This window comes from Amblyomma americanum, chromosome 9 (genome assembly GCF_052857255.1).
Source record: "Amblyomma americanum isolate KBUSLIRL-KWMA chromosome 9, ASM5285725v1, whole genome shotgun sequence".
NCBI classification, from domain to species: domain Eukaryota; kingdom Metazoa; phylum Arthropoda; class Arachnida; order Ixodida; family Ixodidae; genus Amblyomma; species Amblyomma americanum.
Genome location: NC_135505.1, coordinates 53,682,594 through 53,692,953, shown reverse-complemented (window position 1 = coordinate 53,692,953; position 10,360 = coordinate 53,682,594). Strand labels below are relative to the sequence as shown.

The 10,360-nt window shown below is 43.9% G+C and overlaps 1 non-coding gene across 1 annotated transcript; it reads left to right on the top strand.

The window, feature by feature from the left end:
• The first annotated feature begins 347 nt into the window (after positions 1 to 347).
• TRNAT-GGU (transfer RNA threonine (anticodon GGU)) lies at positions 348 to 421 on the top strand. Its single transcript has one exon. It is a non-coding gene; the product is annotated as a tRNA-Thr (tRNA).
• Positions 422 to 10,360: the final 9,939 nt, after the last annotated feature.

Genomic DNA, 10,360 nt, shown 5'->3' with positions numbered 1-10,360 from the left:
CCGCTTCACCTTAGCAGTTGCTCTGCCAACTGAGCTAACCGGGACGGCACGCTTACGATAGGGCGAAAGCGAATTTATAAATAACTCGAAGTGGGAATAGTGATGGTCAAACGTTTAGGAGAAACCCCCTTGGTGGAGTAGATTTGCAACAAGGGAGTAATTAATTACTCATCGGCATCCACCAAAGCACAGCCATATGGCTACAAAGGAAACCTCTACAGTCAATGAGTGGTTACTCCTTTATTACAGATCTACTCCACCTTGGAGGATTCCCCTAAAGATTTGACCATCTGTTCCCACCTCTGAGTTATTGATCTATTCGCACTTGCCCTACCATAAGCTTGCCGTCCCAGTTAGCTCAGTTGGTAGAGCGACTGCTCCGGTGAAGCAGTAGTCCCGGGTTCGAACCCCGGACCAGGACGAATCTTTCCTTAACTACGAAGTTCTTAGAAAGCTGTTTACAGCTTTCCTTTGTAGCCGTATGGCTGCGCTTGGGTGGATGCTAATGAGTAATTACTCCCTTGTTATTATCATTTTTTTCACAAAAGAATAAGGCAGCACAAAACCGACATCCGGTTAATAAATTCAGATTCCCACCCCCTCGCCAACACTGCAAGCGCGCCGACCAGCGGATAGCCTTCGAGGAGGTCAGCGTCTGGGCTGTGGAGCCAAATCTGTTCAAGAGGAGACATGTGGAGTCATGGCACATCCGGATCACAAAGGCGGCGATGAATAGGACTCCAGGAACGCTCCCCTCTGCGTACGTTAGTGGACTGCGCCACGAGCTAACAAAGGGAGAACTAAGGCAGCAACCCGCTGCTGCTGGCACAATTTTGTCAACCCTGAAGAAAGGACCGAGTTGGCACCGAAAAATTGGGTAAAGTTGAAAATGTTTTTTTGGCGTCAGTTTTCTCTATCTCAAGAACCCAACCAGACGGACTTCCGTCGAAGATGTTTTCGTTCAAACCTTGTGCTCGTGTCTTGTGGTGTTCTTATGTGGTGTTGTCCCCTTGTCTTGATTATAGCGCCCCCCCCCCCCAGTTTCAGCAAACCTTGAGTGATTTCTTTAAAGATTTGAAAACCACTCATTTTAGTGCCCTTCTTCCTCAATACCAGTAGCTTCCCTTCTCCAAGGTTACAGAAACCTACGTTTTGCCTACATCTACCCTCGACAAGCTGCTCTTTCCGAAATGAAGCAGGTCTTCACGCTCATCCGCCGTCTTCATCCTTTCCCCCCGCTGGAGCATCTGCATCATGCAGATGATAGTGAGTTGCGAAACCGTGGCTTCCCGAGCATCTGCAGGGACACCCCAGCAGGGGGATGATGGTGAGCTGTGCGCCACTACGCACCCGAGCACCCGTGTTTAGCCATGCGTGGCAGCGTCGTGTCCAAGGAAAAGGGGATTCTGGTGGTTGAGCAGATGGCGATCGTTTAGACATTAACGGCCCCTAGGCGATGGGAATACACCACTTTGGCCTCAGCTTCACCTCCGGACTGACCCAACCGGAGGAAATCGGCAGCCACCTTTTCTTGTCCTCCCCTCCATCTTTCACTCTTCTATCCCATTCTCACAACTCTCATGTCTCCTACTCATTTCTTGGTTTTTCCTTTTTGCCTGGCAGCGTGGGTTATCCTGTGCAGCCAACTACTCTGAGTTGCGTCATATTTAGTTATAGCTGGGGTGTACAGCTGGCATGGGCATGGCTTGTTTGCAAGTTTCTATCCTGTCCCCTGTTTGGGCTCCATTGTGGGTGGCTGGCACCACAACTGAGAAAATTAATGTTTGTATGCCTTCCTATCCCAGACAGTGTATCGGCACTCCTGTGGCCGCAGGGCAGTGCGCGCACACGTGAATGAACTCTGGTGAGCCTTTCTGTATACTTCGAAAAGACGGGCTTGACGTCCCATCAGTTCCACACCAGGTAACTACCAGCACTGACAGAACGCTCTGTGTGAGCTACTTTCGGATGCTTTACAGCTGGGCGCCCCTACTCTAGTTTTTTTTTTGTACAGTGCGCCGCAAGCATGTGTTTCTGCCACATTTTTCTTTTCTTTTTAGTAGTAGTACAAGACCGGGGCGAATAAATATTTACTGATTTACTGTGAGCGGTCGGCGCGCGACGGCCAAGAGAAAGAGTGTGCAAGAGTCGATTCCCCCCCCAGGCAGGCAATGGTCGCGCGCGACGTTCGGACTGGCGCAGGGCAACCCGTCTGTGCCGGCGTGGAAGACATCGCGTGGGCCGCGACCGACCGTCCCCCTTCTCCCCCACCACCAACCTGCACACTCCTGCACCGAGTACTCCTATCATATGCAGCGCAGCATCGCGCATTTATTTCCATATTACTTATTTGTGCATAGTGTAAACTAGCCCAATTCCTATTCTTTCTTACTATCACTCCCCCTTTCTTTCCCTCTCCCTGTCCTCTTCCTGTCTTTCTATTACCACTAGTAGCAGGTGAGGTGCTTCAGGTTCTGATGGCTGATGGCGCGGCTAGCGACATCTTTTCCTTTTATTGTTATTTTATAAATTTATAGCCACTAAAAACAACATATGACTCCCCCTTTCCAAACACTATCGCTCTCATTAAAGAGGGTGGAACGAAGTAGGTGAAATTTTTCAGAAAAGAAAGGTAACATTCCCCAAATTTCATGTAATTTATAGCGAAGCTGAAGAAAAACAAGCAAGAAAAATATCCTAATTCCTAGTCCCAAGGTGCTTGACAGAAGCTTTGGGCCTTGGCTACAAGATATCAAAAATGGCCAGCAGTGACTTGCTGCTTCAACGGCGTGACACTGTGCAGTACTCAAAATTCTCAAACATTGTGTCCATAGAGGCATTCCTGTCTTCGTGAATCCCCATCGATATCTAAACACTCCCCGGGGTGTAATCACGAAAATCGATTTTGTTCACCTCTCTGAAAAAGAAATTCTTGAAGGGCTTAATGACCAAGATGTAATAGATAATTACTAGATCAAGATCCGGAAGTATAACAACTAAATAGACACCAAACACGTAATCCTGACATTCAATACTTGATTGCCTGAATGCACTGAATGGGCTACATGAATATAAATACAGGACTATATGTATCTCATCCGTGCACATCCTTCAATTGCCAGAGGTATAGCCATTGGGAACAGAGTTGCGGCCACAAAATTTAAACAAAATGCACTTCAAAAGGCTACCCATCTGATGAATGTGACACCGCCACGCGCTGCACAAACTGTGACAGAGACCATGCTGCATACTCCACGGCATCCTCGAAGAAAGAAAAATGATGCACTGAAAAATAAAAATGCATTTCATTCAAGGAAGCAAAAAGGTGATTTGCGCTAACAACAAACACATGATTCTTCACTGCAACAGCAAACATTGCCGATGTGGTGCGTGGGCGCAGCGCACCACACAACGCTTCAGCATCTGGTCAGGCCGCATGCAGCGAGCCTATGGAACTGCCATCCGCACCCTCAGATGGCGCAGCCAACACTAAGCCGCCAACCTCAACGTAGGCATTGCAGACCTCTGGGTCAGCGGGCGGCAAGGCCACTTTCTACAGGTCGAGGTTGAACACAAATGTCTGTGTGCCTTCAGCCCGATCTTTTAGCACCTTTGAAGAGGTGATGGACATGACCCAAAGCAGCTTTGTACCACCCACGTCGGATGGTAGGATTGGTCAAAGATAAGATCCTCCAAGTCACAGGACCAACAAACGCCTTTTAGGTAAGTTAAGCAACAAAAAAATAAATCTTAGCTTCACTTCCTTCTGTCGCCGTTCGCACACAAGAAACGAACCTAGTTCCCCACCGCACAAATTTGCTCAAGAAATACCAGGTTTTCCACCGCGATCGAAAGCAGGCTTTCGGGCGAAGTTGCCATTGTAGCACAAAGGGGAGCTGCAGCTCGTGATACAAAAACTAGATTAGGGGCTGTAGCAGCCACGCTGCTTACATATAAAGACGTAACAGTGTGCTCCATATACTTCGAGCCACGCCTGAAAGTAACAGGGAATAATAATAGTACATAAGCAACGAGGAACAGGCAAAATACTACGGGCATAGACTGCCAACTTTTCATTCATGAAAATGCAATACAGTCCACATGAAGCAAAACCCAAGCAAGTGACCGCCTCGTTACTCACACATGTTCAGATGAAATAGAGGTGAGAGCAGAGCTGAATAACCATGTAGTGCTGCTGGATACTAAAAACCAATATAAGAAATACAAAAACATGAGCCAAAGGCACACTGAGTTTTGTTTAAATATCAAAGAAAAAATAAGTGAGCATGACAAAGATAGAAAGAAGGCAAATGTCATTCAACAATCAACCGGTGCAAGGGCGGAAAGTGAGGGAATCAAAACTAGAAGGCAAGAAATAAAGCAACAGACAACTAGAGTAAAGGCGAAAATGAAGTTAATAACGTAAATTGCAAAAATCGAAAAACTGGCATGAAAAAAGCAGAATGGGCGCAAGTATGGGCACAAGATTACCATGGTAAAAATGTTTACACACCCAGTGACTCGTGAACAGTTTCATCCCTGGAAGACTGAACAGTTCGAAAACAGACGAGACTTTACACGTTCTGATCCACGTCAAGATATGAGGAAATGTAAGGCCCGTGTATTGTGCGATGTCAGTACCCATTAGAGAACCTCAGGTGGTTAAGATTTCCGGATTCATATTTGAACAGCGCAATAAAACAACGGACAAAACGAAGAATGGACACCACAAGCGCTGACTCGCAACTAGATTTTTATTCATGGCAAATGTCTTTTAAATACTCGGAACAACCAACACAAGAGAAGGGGAAAAAAGAAAAGAAAAGAAAACACAAAACCTAATCATCATGCCCACAGCGGTGACAATCAGCAAGAGCGCAAAGCTACAAATTTTGGCCGGATAAATACATCATCTCTTTATCAGTTAGTGTACCAAAAGGGTCACTAATAAACCATCTGTTTCCAAGCAGATGTGAAAAGCCTCTAAAATTTGACGCGTTAGGCTTTCATTATGTTCATATAAGATGACTGTGTTAAAAAACAGAGGGGTGCATGTACGTTTTCTTGAGTGACGGGCAAGGTTACAAGATGATCGATTATCGTGTGACCTCTGGTGCTGGCTTAGACGAGAGTTAACACAACGTCCAGTCTGGCCAATATAAGTGACCCCGCAAGTGCACGGTATCCTGTACACAACACCGACATTAGAGGGCACAAAGTGTCTCTTATGGTTGGCTGACAGCTTTCAGTCTTTTTCTTAGCGGTTGTTGCTTTTCCCTTCGGTTCTACCTGCCTGAACACACATCTAAGCTTTCTTGGCGTTGAAAAACCACGTCCACATCGTATGTAGCCGCCACTTTCTTTAAACCATGCCGTACAAAATGCGTGTAAGGCACCGCCACAAATTTCTTGTGTTCTTGGTATTGTTTATCCCCTCTCTTGATCTATCTTAGAAGTTTATCGCATTCACTAGAAATCACACGAGAGGGGTGACCGCTAGATTTTAATCGGCCAACCTGACGCAAAACGCTTTCATTGATTCTTTCAAAACATTACTTATTCATGGCAAATTTCAAGCTAGAAAAAGCAATGCCATTTTTATCAATTTTTAATGGCCAGATTGGTAACCTATGAAAGATTTGGTAGAGCGAGGAGAGTATTCCCAACACACTTGCCGCGCTTCTGAGAACCGTCTTAAATCCAGAAATTGAAGAACCTCTTCTTTAGGAATTTCAGTCGTGAAAGTTGTGCCCAGAGCGAATTCCTTGATAACCTTCAGTACATCTACCACCCTACGTGTAATGCTCCGCTTCTTAACGAAAACAACATAATCATAGATATACCAAAATATTCTCAGAACTAACCCGTCTCATCTACTGTCTATCGATCTGTCTACCCTGGCAAAGAAGATATTCGCTAATACATGTACTACTTTAGATCCTATGCGCACTCCATCATTCTGCACAAACGATTTTTCTTTCCATTCAATGACAGTCAAACTGAGGTAAAAGAACAGAATCTCTAGGAAGTTCTCAAGGAACACACCACATCTAGCAATAAATTCCGTTTCATTGTCCTGAGCAGCAATGCGTATTTTAACAATTTTCATGAGCTCACCATCGGGTAGACAATAATAAATTTTTTGCACATCAATACTGAAAGCTTCGCACCTTCCCGGGTTTTTAGGTTTTAGAAAGTCAGCTATAGCTACGGAATTAGAGATGTGAAAAGGATACTAAATTTTCAGACGCAACAAATGCTTTTGAAGATAGCTGGCCACTAAGAACTGCCAAGCTGAGTGCTCAGACACGATAGATATAAAGAGATCATTGCCCTTATGCGTCTTCGCAGTAAAGAAAACCTGAAGGTGCAATCCTTTTGCGCCCTTAACAGAAGCATCGAGACGTTGCAAGTTGTATTCCCCCAAAAGATGAAAGTTACATGCATTGACTTTGTTAGCTCTAAATGTCACAAACTTGAAGTTCTCCGTTAATGCTTGACGTGCTTCTTCTTCTAAAGTGCCAGCAGGAAGAACGACGAAGCACCATTCTTTATCGGCGACCATTATTCTGAGGCAACTAGATGCTACAATGTCAACGAGCTTCCTCATGCGGCAGTAATTTCCTTTTTCTGCTTAGTTCTTTCAGAAACATCGACACAGTTTGACATGCATTGAAAATGGATTTCGTTGCCTGCCAACCGGAAAATTTCCTTTCACAAGGCAAGTTTCTCGACTGCTTTCAACCGTGGTGCATATGCAAACTTCGGTCCCAACCTGGGTGTTCCTAGGTGTTTTTCCGGCTCTTTGCAGTCGCCTAGTACAACTACCTTTCCTTGCTCAGCAGCGTCCTTTATCTGTCTCGGCAAGCCTGCATGGACTAAGTTCCAGAGGAACCCTTTATTGAGTTCCATCATCGCACACCACTCCGAGAATTCTTGCTGCCATCCGGTCCTGCCACAAATACCCCGAAGATGGTATTTGAAGAACCGTTCTTGACGCCACAATTCAAACTTCATGATCTTGCATTCTCGCCTGGTATGCCCTCTTGACAGCTCCAAGTATCCACACACAATTGGAAAGTCTGGAGGGCAAAGCCCGTACCTGACATGCCAAGAGAGAACTCTGGTCCTGCACACACACACAGCGACGATGGACGCAATGATAGCAGGATTTCATTCTCGGAGGTGGTTAGAAAGATTAGTGAGAGGGGAGCCCATGGTACTAGAAATTGCATTCATTGATATTTGTTTTCTTTTAGCCCCTCTCGTTTGTGTTTGTTGCTCCTTGTATTTCAGAGACCTTTGCTGTCAATAAAAATCTAGTTGCGAGTCAGCGCTTGTGGTGTTCATTCTTCGTTGTGTCCAGTTGTTGTATTTCGCTGTTCAAATGTGAATCAGTACCAACTCGCCCAGCTTGCCTTAATGCAATTTCCGGAGCCCTTCACTAAGGTGTCCCGCATAGCCTGAGTCTTTTTGGGACGTTAAACCCTGATAAATCAAAACCTTCCTGCTCTGTAGCTCCTCTACGAGAGCACCTAAAGGACAACAAACACCAAAATTTTGCTTACGTTTTCTTTCAAAAGACGCTTAGACATTATTTTACATGTACTACCCTGTACCATTCACCTTTGAGCTCTGAAAAATTTATAACTGAATTTCTTCTTGCTGCTGTTTCAGTTTCACCAACCGAACAATAGATGTGATGCGTAGTTGATCTATACGTAACGCGAGGCGCAATAAAATTAGCAATATAATTACTGATGCGTTGTTTGCTGCCATTACATTTATTGAGGTTGGCCGGTTTAAGTGCTGTAGTGATTTAAACCTACTTATCAGAATTTATACTGCAGTGTTTTCATGTATCACGCGGCCTAAAGGCCAACTACACTTCACACGTAATGTACAGTTGATAAAATCGAAACCGGAACAGCACCACGCAAAAAAGTCAATTACAAATTACTAAGCAGTTGCAGGCGAATCCCATGTTGTGATCTATGTATTCTTAGATTCTTGGATGCGTTCAGGTGCCATTTGGGCATCTTGTCCAAAGGCAGTAAGATGGGGGCTTTTCCTGAATTCTAGCATGTCTAAGCAAAAGCTATGGATGCCATCAAATCTGAGTGCATGGTGTATCATACATGTTACAATACGACGATTTCAAGTGACCGCAAGCAGGTACAGCCTATTCCATGCCAAGTTACCTTGGAAAAAGATATCTTTTAGGCACTGCCACACATATAGGTGCTTTCACAGAACCATAGCTGTCATATTTGCATAAGAGGCTGAGTCTAGCTTATTTTATACGTCACACTGTATGCTTATGAATCAAGTGTACATTTGCCCAGGCCTAAATCTTGCATTCATTCCGAATTTGGCAAGAAATTACACAGTCACCATGGTGTTTCCCCAACTTCTCTCTCTGCAAATCATGTAGCTGAAGGTGCTCAGAATAATTTTCCAACAGCAAAATAGCATGAAATGCAGAGATGCTAATATGCACATTCCACAAGGATGCAAATTTTGTCGCGAACATAACTGGTGGAGGACGTGCTACTTTGCTCTCTATTCTGCGAAATATTACTCACTGCGTTCGCTATACCAAAATAAAACCTTTGATTTCCGACGTTTTAACATGTATGCATGTGAAACTTAGAAATCTGTCCCATCCCTCGCCACTCTCATAAAAAGCTGCGTTCTGATTATACACTCCTCTGTACAATCCGCCCTACAGGTTTAATTACTAGAATTACGGGTTTCGAATGAGTTTATTCTCACACATTCGCAATCGGCCGCCACCCAGTTCGACGTTCAACATTTTGATTACCCCTTGGGAGGGATGTGGCCTTCACATGAGCCACGTGCTTACTTGTGAAAATCTTCATACGTTAGCAAAGTGATTGCGGTTGAGAGGAGGGAAGGATTCCCTTTGATGAATTTTTTTTAAAGCTGTCAAAAACTATTTCCTCTCAAATGTAAGCAAACTAGTTATTAGTGAAGCAGTCCGTCAGTGTAATGTCAGCAATATGTGCATCTAGTTCTTTCAGACAATATCAGATCCTTCTCAGAAGCCGCTACGCTGAGCAGCTAGATATAATCTACATATGTTTGAGCGAAATTTTTTATGTAAGAACTAACAAAAGAAAGCATTCTTCAGAATAATAATTTCTGCGCTTCAATCTTCCTGTCAGCGACACACGAAGCTGTGTGTCAAACAGTCAGCTGCATTCCAAGCAACTCACTAATATATGCTCCTTGATGCTTCTTTTAGGGTAATGAAGCCGCTGAAACGCACATGTGTGCTGTTGCGTTTTTTTTTTATTTCCTTGTGAAGGAAACCTCAAAGACTTCAGCTAAAAACGTCTACGTTTGAATTGTTGCATTAAAAGCATGGTCATAGTGCGTGCAAACATACTGTTAACAAGTGTGCTCCATGGAATGGAAAGTTCCCATTGTTACTGAAGGAAGCAGGGCGACGACATTAAACATTCACGCTTACATGAAGAATCGTTTCTGAAGCGCTGGTACTGTAACTGCGGCAAGAAATACTTTATCGTGCCCGCCAGGAAGCAATTTGTTTTAAGCATTCGAGGTGATTAAAATAACAAATGTTTCCTCTCAAATGCAAGCAAACTAGTTACTAGTGAAGCATGCCGTCAGTGTAATATCAGCAATACCAGCATCTTGTTCCTTCAGAGAATATCAGATCCTTCCGAGAAGCCGCTAGGCAGAGGAGCTAAATATAATCGACTCATATTTGAGTGAAATTTCTGATGTAAGAACTAACAAAATAAAGCATTGTACAGAACAATAATTTCTGCGCTTCAATCTTCCTGTCAGCGACACACGAAGCTGGGTGTCAAACAGTGAGCTGCTTTCCAAGCTGCTCAATAATATATGCTCCTTGTTGCTTCATTAAGGGAAATCGAGCCGATGAAACTGACATGTGTGCTGTAGTGTTTTTTTTTATTTCCTTGTTATGGAAACCTCAAGCTCTTCCGCTAAATAACGCCTACGTTTGAACTGCTGCATTAAAAGCATGGTCATAGCGCGTGCAAACATGCTGTTAACAAATGTGCTTCATGGAATGGAAAGTTCCCAACGTCACTGAAGGAAGCAGGCCGACGACATTAAAAATTATTCACCTTTACATGAAGAATCGTCTCTGAGGAGCTGGTACTGTAACTGCGGCAAGAAATACTTTATCCTGCCCGCCAGGAAGCAATTTGTTTGAAGTATTCGAGCTGATTAAAATAATAAATGTTTCCTCTCAAATTTAAGCATTGTAACAAATGTAACATGAGAATGTAACATCAGAAAGATGTTCAAAAAATGTGATGTCAGTAGGTTTACAGCTTAATTA